Genomic DNA, 17,766 nt, shown 5'->3' with positions numbered 1-17,766 from the left:
CAATTGTGATTGTAATTTACTGGGAAGGGATTTGATGGCTAAATTGGGAATGCAAATTAATGTTGCAAAAGGGATACAGAGGCTGGTTCTGTTGTACCTCTGTGTCAAATGTCTGGCAGAGCCATGGCTGAAGTGAACCCACAAGTGTGGGCAGCCCCAGGGAAATTGGCAAAATTCGATATGGAGCCTCTCCAAATTTCCCTGCAGCAACCAGTACAAGAGGTGTCCAAAAGCAATCCCCTGTTCCAAGGGAGGGAAGGAAGGGCTCACAGCCTGTCTGGGAGTCCTGCTCAAGGCACGGCTTGGGCAGCCAGGGATGGCTCCCTAGAATGCTCCTATCCTGCCAAACAAGAAATCCAATGGAATCCACAGAATGCTGCAGGACCCAAGAAGAAGAAATGAGATGATGAAACCGAGGCACCCCACACTCTCAGATCCTTACACCAGCCTGAACCTGGTGCCCTCCTCACACTGCTGCCATTCACAACTTGATGCAAAAGATGCTTTCTGGGGATCTGCCCACTTCCAGAGGATGCAAACACAATTCTGCCTTGGGCTGGCAACAAGAGGTAGAAGGGAAAATGCTCAAGACATGGACGGTCCTTCTGCAGGGATGCACGGAAGCACCGGCCTGATTGGGGCAAGCCTTGCAGGAAATATCAAAGGAATTGACCTCACCCCCAGGGACTGGCTTAATGCAGGATGTGGATGACTTGATCCAGTCAGAAAAACAAGGAGAAGAGGTAGTGGAAGCCTCTGTGAAATGGCTTCATTTTCAGGCTAAAAAGCAGCTTTCGGTATCTGAAAAAAAAGAAAGGGCAAATGGTAGAGAAAATGGTTAAATATTCAAGACCTATTTTGATTGCAGGTTTGTCTTGTACTGACCCTGAGAGAGTCGAGGGAATCTCAGAAATAATGTTTCCCCGGACTAAAATGGAGCTGAAGCAATTCTTAGGATTAACAGGGAATTGCAGGAGCTGGATTGAGGATTCTCTTTTCCACCCAGAACATTGCGTGCATTTTTTACCCCCAGATAGTCTCAATATTATGGGGTGGACATAAGAAAGAGAACAAAACTTAACAAAATAAGAAAAATAAAATGATTGATGCCCCAGCCATGGCTCTTCCAGACTCAGAAATCTGAACTGCAAGGGAATATTAAACAGGCCACCCCTGAGCCTGCACTGAAGGCAATGCAGCAGCAGCCAGGGCTCCCCAGCGGGGGAAGCCCCTGCGCCTGCCCACAGATCCTCTGCTCAAATCCTCGGCCTGGCCACCCTCCTTTGCCATCTCCAGACACTGTGGGACAATCCTTGCTCTCACTCTTGCACCTTCAGGCCTTTCTGTGCCTGCCCTCGCCACAGCTGCTGGGGAAGGCACCGGGACAATTCCACTCTGCCTCTCAATGACACTCACACTCTGCCCTGCCTGGGATTAGCTGCTGGCAAAATAGACCAACTTGAAAATAGCTTCAAATTTTATTTTTCTAAATGGTCTTGGTTTGCCTTTGCCTTGGAGAAAGGAAATTTAAAGGTGTTTTTTAAAGGATGCTCCACCACTCAGCAGAGATGAAATTAACATCTCAACAGACTGGGAATAGCCCAAAAGATTCCCCCCAAGATAACGACCATCAACAAAACATCAACACCCAGCAGCAAACATCAACCAACACCTGCCCCAGACACTGCCCCAGGCACAGCTGGAGACACCTGGTCTGGAAAAGGCTGAGCAGGAAATCCAGGAGTGCCCACCTAATTCCCATCACAGGCACAGAAATCCGGCTGCAACAGGAAACCAAATCCTAACAACTCCACACCTTCAAACCAATGAACATTAAACCAAGGGATTTCTATGGGGTCAGAATGTATAAATTTAGAAAAATCTAGTCAAACTCATGTGTCATGGAATGATTTTCTCTGCACACCCAGCCTAAGTGTGCATGAAATTATTCCTGTTGCACATTCTGTACAGAATCAAGTAATGATTTATTTCCCTAAAGACATTGTTGAAGAATTTTTGATATTCACAGTTTCAGTGAAAGAATTACACCATTAGAAAAAAATTTCATAATAATTTTACTTCTATATTGTCAGTTCTGTTTGGGACCGTGGTGTGAGAATCAGTTTTTAGTCCTAGGAGAAGAAAAAGAAAATACTTGATTGCTTTGTAATTTTTCTTTTTATGTATGTGTGTGGCTCATAGTGTTGGCAAAATGGTATGGGTTATCTTCACATTTAAGCTGCATTTTGAAAAACTAGAAGAGCTTTAAAGATGACCCTTTAACTCGTAAACCTTTAATAGAATATTTTTTTGTCAAAAAAAGAAAAGGGCCAAAGAAGGCACCAATAGGGAATTGGGGAGAACACTTGAATCACCCCCAGCTGCCCAGAAAGAGAAGCTTTGTTCCAGGCAGCCAGGAAAGGAGCTTTAGAAATGCAAATTAACACTGATGGCCCAAAGCCTGCACAATGGCCCAGGGGCTTCCTGCCTGCAGGAGGAATTGGGCTGATTCTCTCTGCCCCTCAGCCCAAGCTCTGCCTGCTTGCACAGATGGAATTTGCACAGCTAAAGGCACAGCCCATTGTGAGGATATCTGACTCTGCAGCAGAAATTGGTTCAGCTGCAATGGAAAACAGAAAATGGAGAATGTTGTGAAAACTTCACTAAAACAAGTGGGGGGGAATCATCCCTGTCCCCACTCCAACATGTGCTGTCTCTGTCTATGTTATATAGGGTGTATCAGACTGTTATAAATTTGTATTGTGATATTGGCTTTCGCAGATGAATATTATATATTAAATACTTTTTAGCTATTCTAACAAGTCTTAAGTTTAAAAGAATTTCCTAGGTACAAGGCAAGGAAACTCCAGAGGGCAAGGACAGTGGGGCCCAAGTTGTTATCAGGAGAACAATAGAGCCCAAATTGTTATCAGCGGAAGATATGAAGACCAGCTGCCCTCAGGGGAAGGATGAGGGGCCCAGGCTGTTATCAACAAGTGACCATCTGCAGCAAAAAAGAAACCAAACTCCAAAATAATGCTGACCAGCAGAAAATAACATGATCCAAGAAGGTGGAACCAGGGAGGGGACATGCTTGAATATGCATTAACCTCTCACAGCAAAGAGGGGATAAAAAGGACACTCCTGAGATACCAGGTGTGTTCCTGGTAACCCACCAGGGCACCCGGCCGTTTTAACCCTTTGCTTTATTTCTTTTGTCTCCTAATTGTCTTTTGTTTATATTAAATTCTTTTTATAATTTATTAAGTGAATCTCGTTTTTAAGAATTTTTGGGGGCTCGTCCGGGATAAGCACCTCACCTCTAGGACCACCGGAGATCCAGGACGGGGAAACAGGCGCGCCCCTGCTGAGTTCAGCAGATCCCATTCTGTTTCTCCCAGCGTGGACCAAGCGGCTGCAGGTCAAAAACCCGAGGACAAGAAGGAGAGGAATAAAGCAAAGGAAAGGGGAAAAAAGGCTCCATAAAACCGCGGTATTTTTGCTCCATAATTCTTGTGCACGAAGACCCAAAGAAGAAGACGGATTGTAAGTAATCTTTGGGGGAGCGGGAAGCGGGGGTTGCAAGATACCCCCAGGTTACTGGGACTGGGTCTCAGGGGAGGGGTGAGCCCCTCGGGAAAGGGAGCCCAAGGTTTTCCTGGCACAATCCACTGGGAAAACAGAGTAAAATGTGGATTCTCTAAAACTTTGTCAAGTTGAGGATTAAATCCAAGAAATTTGGACTTAAAACTGCCAAATTGAGGAATAATCCAAGAAACTTGGGATATTTGACATATTACAGTGCCCATGGGCGGATATTAACAAGGGAAGTAAAGTGCACCTTATTGTCTTGCTGTGACTGGGTGGAGTTGAATGAACAGATGTGAGAATGCGTAAATAGGTGTGATTATTGCATTGAAGTTTGTGGGGGTTTTTTTTTGGTTTTTTTTTTTTTTTTTGGAATTGTGTTGTTAAAGAGGAAAGGTTTCCTGTGCTGTGCTGGAGTGAGGGTGAGCAATTGTATTGTGTTGTTAAAGAGGAAAGGTTTTCTGTGCTGTGCTGGAGTAAGAGTGAACACGGGTCGATGCTTCCACAGGGACTGGATCACAGTGGGGACACATGGAGGGATTCGCTTCCTCCCTGCGAGCTCCTGTCTTGGAGCCCCGGGAGGGGAGGCAAACCAGAACTGGGGCTTGTAGCCCAGGAGCCGCGGGGGTGTTGTATCAAATCTGTTCTCAGCGGGATAGCAGCTCTGGTCTCAGAGCAAAGCCAAAGTTATCTTTAGTGGTGATGGTCCCTCCGTGCCTTTCCTCCCCCCTGGGCAACAAGAGCTGCTTGCAGGGGAGGGGTCGCTTTGGTGAGCTGGTATGTGATTCAGCGTTTGAAGTTGTTTGGTTTTTGGGTTTTTTTGGGGGGGTTTTTTTTTTAGAAGTTTTCTTTGCCCCGCTGTGGTGGCGGTGAAAGGTTTTCCTGGGAGATGGTGCTCCCAGGGCTACTCCCTGCTGAGCTATTGGGACGGAGGGGCAGGTCAGCCTCAGGAGTGCAAGGGAACTCCTGGAGCTCCGGCCCGGATAAGATCAGGGCACGGAGGGTGCCCTGAGGGGATGAGTTCAGCCCATCCCTTTTGAGTAAAGTAAGGGCAGGGGCCTTCTAAGTCTTGGTGCCCCTGGATTGTTTAAACTTATTTGGAGGTCTCAAGCCCCAGAGCTGTGTTTAGGCGGCTGTGGGCAGGCTGGATTGAACCACAGATGCTGGTTCGGGTTCCCTGCTCCAGGCACAGGGGGATCGGAGGAGCTCTCAGTGACTCCTGGAACCTCCTGAAGCTGTGAAACAGGCCGGGAACAGGCCCAGTGGTGAGAGAGAGCTGGGTGAGTCCCTCTGGGACCCAGGTTTTCTATGCCGGGGTCTTATGAGACCCCGCACATTGAGTTCTGTGATTTCAGGAGTAAGGACTGGTGTCAAACTGTCTCAGAGAGCTTTTTCTTAGCCAGATGTGTGAGCGAGATATGGAGCAGTACTGGCGTATGGTATCAGCTCCAAACCAAGGGAGCTGCAAGTTGCAAGCCTTTGTTTTACCGGGTTCTGAGAGAATTCCGTGTATGATGGTGCTGTGGGCTTCTGCAGCAGTAAGCTGTGTCGGTACTTAAAATTTGAGATTTCAGGAAGAGTATGCATCCTGGGAGAAAATGGAAAAGAAGTGAGCTCTGTTTGTTTTTTTTTCTTGAGTGACTGCAATATTTATTTTGTAGAGAAACAAACCCATTTCTTAGTATGCCTTCCAATTTCTTTACTTTAGTGAATATCGTAGAATTTTGTGGTTGATTATAATTTTAAAGGCAAGTTACAGTAATTTGCATAGTAGTCACTTCTTGAGGTGAAAACTTATCAGGTTGTCAATAAGTGTTAGAGCTGTTAACCCTAATGTTGTTTGTGTCCCGTGCTGATGGGCATAGCCCATGGTTCTTAACAGCAGAACCTGGTACCAGCCTAAAAGCAAAATCCTGTGGATTGTTGAAAATCTTTTTACTGCTGCTGAAAATTATTTTGTCTCTTCTCACGATATGAAATGCTGATCATCTCTCTGATGATTGCTAAGGAGTTATTGTGATAGTGTGTTTAGCTGAAGATCAGGCTCAGAACTGCCATGATTTCTTGTTCTTTTGAATTTGCCAAGAGAGTGCACATGTCTCTAGGAGTGCTTGTGTTGTTTTGCAGCTGTGCTTATTACAGAAGCAGAAGTGGACCCAGTTAAAAGATTAAAATTAAGATTGTTGGTGTTTCGAATTAAGAAGAGGATTGTGGAGACTCTAAACTTGGTCTATTTTAATAAGTACATGTGTTAATTTAGAGATGAGTTTTATTTTGTGAAAGAAGAGTTCAAAAACAATTGTAAGACTGGTTCTTGCTATAGATTGTTCATAGTATATAAGCTGCAAGTACTGTTGAAACATAAAGGTATTGTCAGAAACTTGTCAATGTATCTAAATGCCTGTAAGAATAAAAGACCTGACCTATCTTGTCATGAGAAAAGTTACAGTAGAGATTATTCACATTAAGCAGCTGTGTGAGGATAGACTCCTTTGTACCTGTAGAAGAAAACTTAGAGAAGAATGATGTCTGTGTCTTCATTTCTAGCTTGACTGAAGATCTGTTCAAGGCAGAAGAAATAGAAATTGCAAGTTTGTTTTAGTTAGTAAAAGGAGCTAGCTAGCTGACTGGTCTCTGTGTCTAGCGCCTTTGATGGCTTTGGGGAGCGTCCCCAAAAGGAGGTGTTGGAATTTGTTGTTGATTCTGAAGCAAAGTAATTTGTGTAGTGGAGATTCTGGAGGGATGTGGTGTAAAGAGTGGCGAGATAATAGTGGCAAAGAGAAAGAGAGAGGTTTGCGTCTCTTTTCATTAAAGTTGTAAAGATTTTTAGAAAGAGAGCGAGAAGTGTCTTGTTGGCTCCGAAGAGTGAGCACTGGCTTGTGGGGAGAAAAACTTTCAAGCGCGATTAGAGATGAGAATTGTGCCCGAAATAGGAGATGTTAGGAGCATCTGGAGCGCTGGTTTAAGAGTTGCTAGGTTTAGGTGTTGTTTTATTGCTTTTATGTAAAGCGGCTGTAGCAGGTCCCGGTCCCTGTGAGTGGTGAACAGCGGGGCCCGGTGTGGCGGCTCCCGGTCCTCTCCCACCCGATGTGAAGGGTGCAGAGCGCGGTTCGTGAGTGGCGCTGCTGGAGCGGGACCCGCCCTGTCTGTGCCGGGGTCCCGAGGGGTGCGGGGTGCCGGCAGTGCTCTCCGGCCCGGCAGCGGTGCTGGGTGAGGTTTGCTGCTGAGGAGCGAGCTGGCCCAGCAGAGGAGCCCCAGACCAGAGCACTGTGGACTGCGGGCTCTGCCCCTCGGCTGTGGCGGGAGCTGAGTGTGTTTGAAAATGCCGGTCCTGTGTGTGAAGGGACGGCACAGCAGAGAAAGAGGGGACACGAGCTTTGCCCCAGGGTCAGCACGCAAGTGACAGCCTATGTGTCCCTGCAGAGCGAGCGGCTGAAACAGCCTGCTCGGCCCAGAGCTGCGGCAGCGGGAGTGGGGGAGAGAGATAGCCTGAAAAACTGCTGTCAATGGGAAAGGAACGGAACAAAAGCCGAGAAACAGACCGGTGGATGATGAGACCAAAGCAAAAGTAATCTTGCTCGTTAGATTCTGAAAACCTCATCAAGGAGTTTAAATTTCTTGAAATAGGATTTTTTTTTTCTCTCTTATTTTTTTTCTTCTCTTTCTTTTACTCTTGTTGTTAAAAGGAAGGGGTTTGTTCTAAGAAACCGATAAAAGAAGTTTGTGAAGCTAAACAAGTAAAGAGTAACCAAAAGGTAAAAAAGGTAATGAATGTAATTTATTTGAAGTCAAAACTAACCTAGCCTTTCTTGTTTAACTAATCTGAACGTGCAGAAAGAGATTGGCTCCTATGTTAACTGTTAAATTTCGCTGATGGAAAATTTTGATGTGATGTTTTCATTCTCCCTGTGTTATTAAGAAATTGTTTTCAGGTACTACTGATAATTAAGGCAGAGAAGCTGCGATCTGGACCAAAGAGTGAAGTTGGATTCACACCAGTAAGATCAAAAGAGCTGAGGACTGGACTGTAATACCCAAACTGAGTGATACCAAATGTACTCTTGAGCAGAGACCGGCGGCAATGAACTGATCCAAGGAATGAGCTAAGAATCACGCCTAACTGGGAAGTAAGACCAAGCCTGTATCAGTAGTTTCAAGTCCTGCCTGGATAAGTTCTGGGACACTTTGATATCCACCTTGGGGAGGAAAACTCCCACTCCCAACAGGAGGACTGGGGCTGTTTTGGTTGAGAAATCCTCGTATATTTTTACTTTTGCCTGTGATTTGTATAAAGGAGGGGGGAGAACCACAACTTCCATCAGTGCCACACCATATACCTTGTCTAAATCATCCCAATACGGGACATGTTATCTGGATTAAATATAAGTGTTTAAATTAGAGAATAATAGGTATTGTGGTCCACAAAGTTAAGCCTCTCATTGCAGGAAGTGTGAGGTGTCAAATCTATTAAGAATAACTTAAATGATAACTTTTTTTTACAGATGGGAAATTACTAGTGCGTGTTGAGTGGGAAGTACCTGAGGAACGGTGGGAAACTGCTGTTAAAAGGTGTCAAAAGAAATTTGCTTGGAAATTACAAAAGAGGAAGTGACAAGGAAATAAGGGGGCAAGACCAGATTGACCACTACAACTCGCCACCGAGAAGAATATAAAACACCTGCTGTGAGCTGCAACCTCATAGGCAGGATTGGTGGGGGTGTAAGCCATACTGGACCCCTGTTATTCCTTCTTCTGTCACTTATCCTTCTCCCTTCTGGGACACCAGCAAAGCCATGTGACAAATGCTATCAAAAGCTTTACATGGAATGACACCGGGGTTTCTTTCTTATTACCCACACCAGTATCAATAATCACTGCTATAACCCATCCAAATTAAGTACCTGTAGGCATAAAGGGAAAATATTAGACTACAGAAAATCTAGGAACAAGTAGTAACAGATTAGAAAACAACTGCCCAAAAAGGAGAAAAAGATGGATTTGCTTCACAGTTGTTGCCAGGAGAAATAACCAAGATTTGGTAAGAGAGCAAATGGTAAGTGAAAAGATAAAGCCAACACAGTAACCTAGACCTGTATTAACCTCACGTCAGGACATGTAAGCAAAGCTCAAACAGCAATTAAATGGAGAAAACTTCTTCATGAAGTGAGAAATACTCCTGGTAAAAAGTATAAAGCTGGTAATAAAACTTGTACATAGTAAGTTCCAGAGAAACCAACTCGGTATTAGACCCCAAGGAAAGTAAAAGAAAAAATTGTGTACATAGTAATAGAACCAGATTCTTCCAGTGTAATAGTACAGAGAAAAATCCTTACTCTGGAAATAGCCAAATTTTGAGGAAATATAAATCAACAGAAAAATGACTATTAGAAAGCACCAGAGGTCTTATTTTGGGATATGTGAGAAAAGGGCATACCCAAAGCTCCCTTCGCAATGGAAGGGGAATTGTACTCTGAGAATGATTCAGCTAGGATTTTTCTTTTTGTCAGGACAAGACAGAAATTAGTTGGGGGTGTTGGTTTTTGAGGTCCTAAAAAGAAATAAAAGGAAATAGTCTGAGTACCTCAAAAATGGGGAGATGAGCAATAGCCCCTGAACACATATTAGAAACATTCTTGGGCACAAGATGGAAGTTGGAGATATCGAACCCCAATTTTTGCATTATGAAACTCCAAGTTGTTGTAGAAATCATAACCAGTGAAACAGCTGGAGCTATAGAATTAATAGCCAGTCAGTGATGAAAGCCACAGCGGCAATATATCAAAATAAGCTGGCTTTAGACTATTTATTGGCTAAAAGAAGGGGTGTTCTGTGAGAAAATTAATACATAAGATTGTTGTTTTCAATGACAATAAAAATGCCGTTCTAGATATCGCCAAAGAAATCAGAAAAATGGCCCATGTGCCAGTCCAAAAATGAAAACCAGTAATGACCACTAACTGGTGGGATAATATATTGGGTATAGAGTAGTAGAAGAAGCTAAGTTTCTTCTCCTTGTAGCAGTGCTACAGCTGGTTTAATATTTCTTCCTTGTTTAATCCCCTGTTTAATTTGGCTAATCACCAAAGTAGTGCAAGGCATGCAAATAGTAGTAATGCCTACAGACTCAAAATTGGCTACATCTAGAATGGCACAAAAAAAAAATCATGGTATTAGGAAAACAAAATAATGTGAAAGATCTATTGGAAAAAGCTAAACTGATTTGTGAGAAAAATGAACGAGTGCTAGAAGCTGGAAAACAAGAATTATTGCTCAAGCCAAATGATTTATAAAAAAAGAAGAGGAGGGGTTTGTTATAAATTTGTATTGTGATATTGGCTTTCGCAGATGAATATTATATATTAAATACTTTTTAGCTATGCAAACAAGTCTTAAGTTTAAAAGAATTTCCTAGGTACAAGGCAAGGAAACTCCAGAGGGCAAGGACAGTGGGGCCCAAGTTGTTATCAGGAGAACAATAGAGCCCAAATTGTTATCAGCGGAAGATATGAAGACCAGCTGCCCTCAGGGGAAGGATGAGGGGCCCAGGCTGTTATCAACAAGTGACCATCTGCAGCAAAAAAGAAACCAAACTCCAAAATAATGCTGACCAGCAGAAAATAACATGATCCAAGAAGGTGGAACCAGGGAGGGGACATGCTTGAATATGCATTAACCTCTCACAGCAAAGAGGGGATAAAAAGGACACTCCTGAGATACCAGGTGTGTTCCCGGTAACCCACCAGGGCACCCGGCCGTTTTAACCCTTTGCTTTATTTCTTTTGTCTCCTAATTGTCTTTTGTTTATATTAAATTCTTTTTATAATTTATTAAGTGAATCTCGTTTTTAAGAAGACTACTGGGGTTTATTTGCTACCACAAGTTCAGAGAAATCAGTTGAGAATCCAAGTATGTGATGAATAATTAGGGAAAAGTTGACAATTGATGCAGCCCTGGCTGGAGGGAGCACCCAAAAAACGGGAAAAGATGACCTGCCATCAGAACAAATCCTGCAACACCAGACTCCAGGAACCTGAAAGAATTCATATCAGGTACCAGAGAAACCATTTCTCATTTCAATGGCATAATTAGATTACAGGATGTCATTGAAATAATAACCAACCACACAGCTCCAGTTCCTGACCTTCCTCCCAACCAATTCACTCAGATGAGGAACACAACATTTCACCATGGGATACCTTTTAGATTACCTTTTAGCAGAAAAAGGAGAGGTTTGGGAAAAGTTACGTAAATCAAACTGCTCTTGGCAAACAGATGGCAGTGGAAAATAGTAAAACAGATAAAAAACGTAATACCAAAGCAGCTCATGTACTTGTCCAAACGTGGAAAGGATGGGAACGGGACACAGTTTTGTGCTTCCCTCACAGACCATGGGTTAAACAAATGCTGTTTCTCCTCTCATGTGCTACAGCAACTCTCATCTTTTTACCATGCACCACACCTTGCTGAGTGCAGCTCATTCAGCAGCTGAGCAAGGGGATGCAGGTGGCAGCCAGGCCTCCTGAGCCACAAACAGCTACAAAAGGACAGAGAATGAGGGCACTGAGAGCAACCCCAAAAACAAAGAACAACCAGGAAGTAAAAACACAGGCAACGAGTGAATCTGCTTGGAGATGGGGCCAGGGACTTATACAGAAGGTAGCAGAATTTGTGGAAAAGTAAATGACTCAAACTGCTGTTGACAAATAGATGAGAACAGATACCAAAGGAAACAAGAAAGCAGCTCATGAACCAGACCAAATGAGGAAAGGATGGGAATGGGAAACGTTTTTGTGCTTCCCCGGCAGACCATGGGTTAAAAAATGCCAGACAGAGCTGTCCCCCTTCAAATCTACACACCAAAAATCCTGTAACTCAGGGATTCCTCCCAGAAAAAAATCTGCTAGGATCACCCCAAATTGAGTGAAAGGGGGGATGGGACCCCCAGACTGAGCAGGAGGGGCCTGGAACCCCCAAATCCAAGCACGGGGGAGGGGGTTGGAAATTGGAGGGATGATTGGGAAGGGGCAAGAGTGGGAAAAAGAGAGGGCTGGGACCCACAAAGTGTGGGGGAGGGTGCTGGGAAACCCACATTGCATTCGGGGGGAATGGATGGGGATCGGGGAAAGGATGAGAAAGGGGAGAGGGGAGAGGGAAAGGTGGGGCTGGGATGAAAGAAACGTGGTTCCCTGTCCCGCAGCACTCGATCCCTGGAGCGATTCCCTGCGGCTTGTGGGGAGGAAGATCTGCACTGGGGGGTCCCCAAGCCCCCTGCCCATCCCAGCGTGTCCATCTCGCTGGTGCCCTCCAGCTCCCAGCCCGGCCCCGGCCGCCTGCTCTGCTCCCTGATGGATTTCTCCCCTGCCCACACCCAGCTGAGCTGCTCCCAGGGCCAGCAGCAGCTCTCGGGCCACGTGCTGGCCACTGCCGTGCTCCCCAGCGGGGACTGGAGCCAGCAGCTCCTGGTGCTGCTGGAAACCGCCCCCGGCAATGCGGGCTCAGCTCCAGCTGCCAGGTGGAGCACGGCAGCCTGGAGCACCCCCTGAGCCGGCACTGGGGCACGGCCCGGCCCCCACAGCGCCGGGGGCAGGGGCTGGCAGGACACGGAGGGGATTTGGGGCTCCTGGGCTTAACTGGCAGCCCCTCCTTGAGAACCCCTCTCCCCCTGGCCCAGCTCCCCTCATCCCCCTCTCCCAGCCCTTTCCCACCGGCTCCCGGCCCCGCTCCGCTCACCCCAGAGCTCCTCGCCAGCAGCCGAGAGATGGAGGAGGAGGAGGGGAAGGAGGGGAAAGCGGAGGAGCGGGAGGAAGAGGAGGGGTAGAGGAGGAGCAGGAACTGCAAGAGGAGCAGCAGAGGAGGCCCCATAAAACAAAGAAATTAAGAATTAAGAAGAAATGTTTAAAAGGGGTGTCTGACAAAAACCAGACCCTGACACCCTAATCCACAAGAACAGGAAAAAGAGTCAGACTGCAAGGTAAGATAAGGAGCTGGAATACACAAACAAGATGCAAAGACAAAGGCACCACAGGATAAAGGAGATTCCTGGACCCTAAGCCGGAGGAAACGGATTTGAAGTCCCCCTCCCCAAAAAAAAGCGGCCAATGGACTGAAAGGAGCACAGGGCTAATTTTAATATGAAGTGAAGACAGGCGGGGTTAGGAAATTAATATGTATTAGCCGTATCGTGTAAACCTGCTCTGTAAAGGATAAAAAGGGAAAACCCAATCAAAAAGGTGTGCATGCTTTTGGAGGAGATATCCCCCATGCACCTCAGCGCTGAATAAATTCATACCTGCTCTTATAACTACTCTGTGAGTTATAGAGCTCCTTTTATTCCGCAAATCACCCAGGTGCGTCCATCGCTCTCTGGATCTGCAGCCCCTTCGCGCCGGGAGCATCGGGCCCCGCAGCCCGCAGCTCACCGGGGACGGGAACCTCGCCCCGAAGGTCTTGGGCCGTCCTGGCAGGATTTGTTTGCAGGGGAAGGGATATTTGGAGCTCACTCGAAGTATCTTTGGGGACCCCTGTTCCTTTTTCTGGGCACGGGCCGGGCAGAGCGATGTCTGGATCTTGCAGGACTCCAAAGCTGAGCTGAGATGCCCGGTACCGGCAGCGGGAGGGGAGCAGCGAAAAGGGGGGAGCCCCGGGAGCCCCGGAGCCTGAAATGGGGGCCTGGAGAGGGGGGACCCCGAGAGCCGGGAGTGAGGGGAGCCTGGAGAAGGGGCAGCCCGGAGAAGGGATGAGCCTGCAGAGGGGGAAGCCCTGGGACACCAAAGTGGGGACCCCAGGAAAGGGAAACCTCAGGGAGGGATTTTTTCCTCTCAGTCCTGATGCTTTGGAGATTTTCATGGACACAAGACACCTGAAGACTTCTAGAGATGGACTGGGGCAGGAGGAACCCTGAATCCTAGGTGGTCACCCCTTGTTCTCCCCCCAAACCCAGACTTCTCATGCCCAAGCATTAGAGGAATGGAGGAGAAGAAGGCAGAGAGGAAGATGCTCTGGGACCCCCAGGCAACAACAGTCAGTACAACAGTGGAGGCAAAAGCATTATCAGCAAATCCATCTGCCCAGAGGGCAGAACTGGTTGCCTTAACCAGAACACTAGAATTAAGTGAAGGGAAAATGGCAAACATATGGACTGGCACAAAGTATGCTTTTGGAGAACTGCATGTACACAGAGCACTGGGGAAAGAAAGAGGACTGCTGTCTCCTCAAGGCACACACATTAAACATCAAGATGCAGTCCTGCAATCAATAAAAGCAGTACAAAAGCCTGAGCAAGTAGCAATCATGCACTGCAAAGCTCAACAATCAGGAAGCTCCAAAATTCATGAGGGAAATCGGAAAACAGACTGGACAGCCCGACAAGCTGCTCGAGAAGTGCAAACTGCAATGGCATTGATACCTTTAAAAACTAATGTATCTCAATTCAATTTACCCCCAGAACCAAAATATTCAATAGAGGATGAGAAATTGGGACACTCACTGAATGCACAGAAGAATTCAGAAGGGTGATATGTGACTACACAGGGACAAGTAGTGGTACCCCCCTTGATAATGAGAGAACTTCTACAAATTAAACATAACAAATGTCATTGGAGTCAGAGGCATTGGTGAAATTGTTAAAACAAAATTTAATTTCAGTACGGATGTTAACAATGGCAAAATCAGTAATGTCAAAATGTGAAATTTGCTTAAAGAACAATCCAGTGGCTAGATGACAGGCACAATTATGGAAAATTCGGGTAGGAGTAGAATGAGGAGATTATTGGCAAGTAGATTTTGTAGAATTACCAAGAACTCAAGGATACAAATATCTATTGGGAGGGGTTGACACATTTTCAGGATGGCCAGAAGCTCTTCGCTGTCACACAAATCAAGCAAAGGAGACAGTCAAGTGGTTACTGCAAGAAATCATTCCAAGATTTGGGGTGCCTCTAGGAATATCATCAGATAGGGGCCACATTTCACAGCCACAGCAGTGAGGGAGGTGAGTAGGTTGCTGGGAATAGCTTGGCATCTCCATACACCATGGAGACCCCAATCCAGTGGACAGGTAGAGAGGATGAATCAGACATTGAAGAGGCAAATCAGCAAAAGATGCCAAGAGGCTAAATTGCAGCAGCCACAAGCTTTACCAATAGCACTGCTGAGGATTTGGATAAAGCCTAGAAGCGGGATGTCAGTCAGTCCTTATGAGATATTGGATGGGAAACCATATGAATGCCCTGAACCTAATCCAAATGTACATGTTACAGGGAAGCAAGAGGTGTAGAATTATGTTCTGTCTCTTGGGAAAGCTTGAGCTCGACTTCGGAGCACCCTTGTGTGGAACAGGCCGCTGACTCTTGAGAATCCAGTTCATGACATCCCCCCGGGAGATGAAGTGTACGGTAAAAGCTGGAACGAAGAACCATTAAAAGAAAGGTGGAATGGACCCTATCAGGTACTGTTAACTACCTTGACAGCAGTCAAAGGAGCTGGACTGGATCCCTGCATACATTACACCAGGGTGAAGAAGGTTTCCCCTGCACTGTGGACTGCACAAACTGTAGGGCCAACAAAGCTGCAGATAAAGCGGGTTTGATTGTTTCAAATGTCTAGGTTGCTAGTGACTGTAATGGTGATTATTTCATGGCCTTTAGGGCCATCAGCAGGAATCAATGTTACCTTGGGATGTGAAATGCAAAAGGATCAGCTCACAACTCTTCATTTTAGAATGAAGAGGGATGTGGGGGTGCAGCCAGAACCACAAGTGATAAAAGTCTCTAATACTATTCAGGCAGAAAATTGGATGATTGGATTAATTCAAGATTTTGCCAACATGCAAAACATCAGCAAAATAACTGCCTGTCTGCCAATACCAAAGGCAGCAGGAGACCAAATAAATTGGGGAATTATAACATCCAAATTACCTGAAATACAAAAGAATAAAAATGAAAATGTGAGCTGTGTATTGCAAATAGATTACGAGAACCCAAATAAGACAGTGTTTGAAAATGCTGTGAAGCCAAAGTATTCATCTACATGGGATTGTCATGAAAATGGAGGAAAGTATGAACCAAAACTAGGCTGGTATGGGGGTTAAGGAATTATGGATGGTGTTATGAAGATAGCAAAGGTCATTAAAGAAAAGATTCCAGTATCGAAGTGGAAGTGTGAAGGACAGGAAGGAAAGATCGGGCTGAAGCTTGGGACAGTGCATGGTCAATGAGTGGGCTTCAGAAATTCCAATCTATGGCAGATAGCCCTTGGTGCATTAAGTGGGAAGGCTCTGAAAGTGAAACAGATCCAGGGGTATGGAACACTGCAACCAGCAGTAGAATGGAGGCAGACAAAGTGAATTGGTGGGTATGGAACAAAATTTAGGACTGTACTTCCGATGATGAAGAAATAAAACAAATGCCACCACTTGTGGTAGCTCTGCAAATTGGATGTGCCTGCAGAGGAATCAAACAAGGTGAAATAAATGACAAGATAGGACAAGTGATCCAAAAGATAATATGCAAGAATGCTTGGTATTAGGGATGGTCTAGCAAACTGAAATGTTTATGGTAACAGGAACTGGTACTTGGGGTCTCCAAGATACCCACCCAGAGATAAGATTCGGACATGTTCACGCAAGGATGAGGTAACTCTCATGAAGCAATATAGATAAAGTTAATGAAAATTTTGTAATGAAGCAATATCGATAGGGTTGTTACATTGATTACTGCTACAGCTGAAATTGTAGAAATATGTGCACTTTGGACAAAGATGATGGAGCTAGATTTGGGTTGCTGATACCCCCAGTTGCTGCACGCTTCAATAAAGCACCTGCATATAATCAGACTGTGATTATGTGTGTTCCTAAACGCTAACAAAGACAGATCAAAAATTTCCAAAACACCAAAAATCTGGTATCCCTCCAAAATAGAAAGATTCTGCCCCCACAAAAAAAAAAATAAAACTCCAACATTTAGCCCAATAAAGCTCAGAAACTCCAAGATTCAGCCCCGTGAAGATCGTGCATCTCCCTGCCCGGGCACTCGCTGCATGGGGGGTGAGGGGGGCAATGAGGCCGGGCCGGAGCAGGGGGTGCCTGAGAGAGGCCCCGAGCCCGGCAGAAGCCCCTGCACAGCCATGCAAGTGGCTCCTGGCCGCACTCGGGGATCCCCCTGGCCATCCCCGCTGGAGCAGCCTGGTCCTGAGGGACTCTGGCCCCTGCGAGGGACCCCAGGCTGCAGCAGGACAAGGATTCCTGGCCCTCAGGGGGAGGCAGTGACATGACCTGACTGTGACCCCCATCCCTGTGCCTCTGGGCGGGGAGGGGGACGGAGAGGGGCACAAAGTTAAGCCCGGGAAGGAGGGACAGCTGGGGGGAAGACGGATTTCCCTAGGAATTATTTTACGTTTCGTTTTCTTGTTCTGACATGTTTGAATAATAAATTCAATTAATTTCCCCAAGTCAGGTGTGCTGTGCCCGTGACCAAGGATTGAACTGTCCCCACCCTCATCCAGACCCCCGAGCCTTTCCTTGTGTGTTCGGCTCCCCGCCCGGGACAGGAAGGAGAGTCACAGAGTTTTGGCCTCGCTCCGGCATGCCCTGCTCCATCCCGGACTCACCCCCAGCTCCCAGCGCCCTCAGCTCCCGGGCACCCCGAGCTCCCGACGCTTCAGCGCAGCGGCGCTTCCTTGGCCTCCTGCCCGGGCCGGGCCCAGCGCCGGGGCCGCTCCTCAGCCCAGGGGGCCGAGAAATGGCGGAGCTCAGCCCAAGGCAGGCGACTCCGTGCCGTGTGCAGAGCCCGCCGCTGGCTGCGATTGGCTGCTTCTGCCGTCACTCGTGGCTCTGGCGCGCGCTGATTGGGCAGAGCGGGGACAAGCCCGGCCCCGCTGGCGCCCCCAGGGCGGCCGTGGGGCAGGAGAGCCGCCATTGCCGGAGCGTCTGTGCGGGCCCGGCAGCAGCGGCCGGAGCCCGGTGAGGCGGCGGCGGAGCTCGGAGGCGGCCCCAGCGCGGCGTCCCGGGCACAGCGCAGCCACCTCCGGCCTCCCGACACGAAGCGGGACGAGCCAGCGCTGCTCCGCCACCGCCTCCTGCCGAGGCCCCAGCGGCAAGGAGACCGCGGGCAGCCGCTCCCGCAGCGCCCTCAGCCCAGGGCCAACACGGGCCGGCCACGGCACAAGCCACCCGCCACAGCC

At 47.0% G+C, this 17,766-nt stretch overlaps 1 long non-coding RNA gene across 1 annotated transcript; it reads left to right on the top strand.

The window, feature by feature from the left end:
- Positions 1-2,098: 2,098 nt before the first annotated feature.
- LOC147646141 (uncharacterized) lies at positions 2,099-3,546 on the top strand. Its single transcript, XR_015281951.1, has 2 exons — positions 2,099-3,156; positions 3,402-3,546. It is a non-coding gene; the product is annotated as an uncharacterized LOC147646141 (long non-coding RNA).
- Positions 3,547-17,766: the final 14,220 nt, after the last annotated feature.

The sequence above is a fragment of the Cyanistes caeruleus genome, unplaced genomic scaffold (assembly GCF_971803275.1).
Source record: "Cyanistes caeruleus unplaced genomic scaffold, bCyaCae1.hap1.1 HAP1_SCAFFOLD_120, whole genome shotgun sequence".
Lineage (NCBI taxonomy): Eukaryota > Metazoa > Chordata > Aves > Passeriformes > Paridae > Cyanistes > Cyanistes caeruleus.
This window is presented reverse-complemented; position numbering and strand designations above follow the sequence as displayed.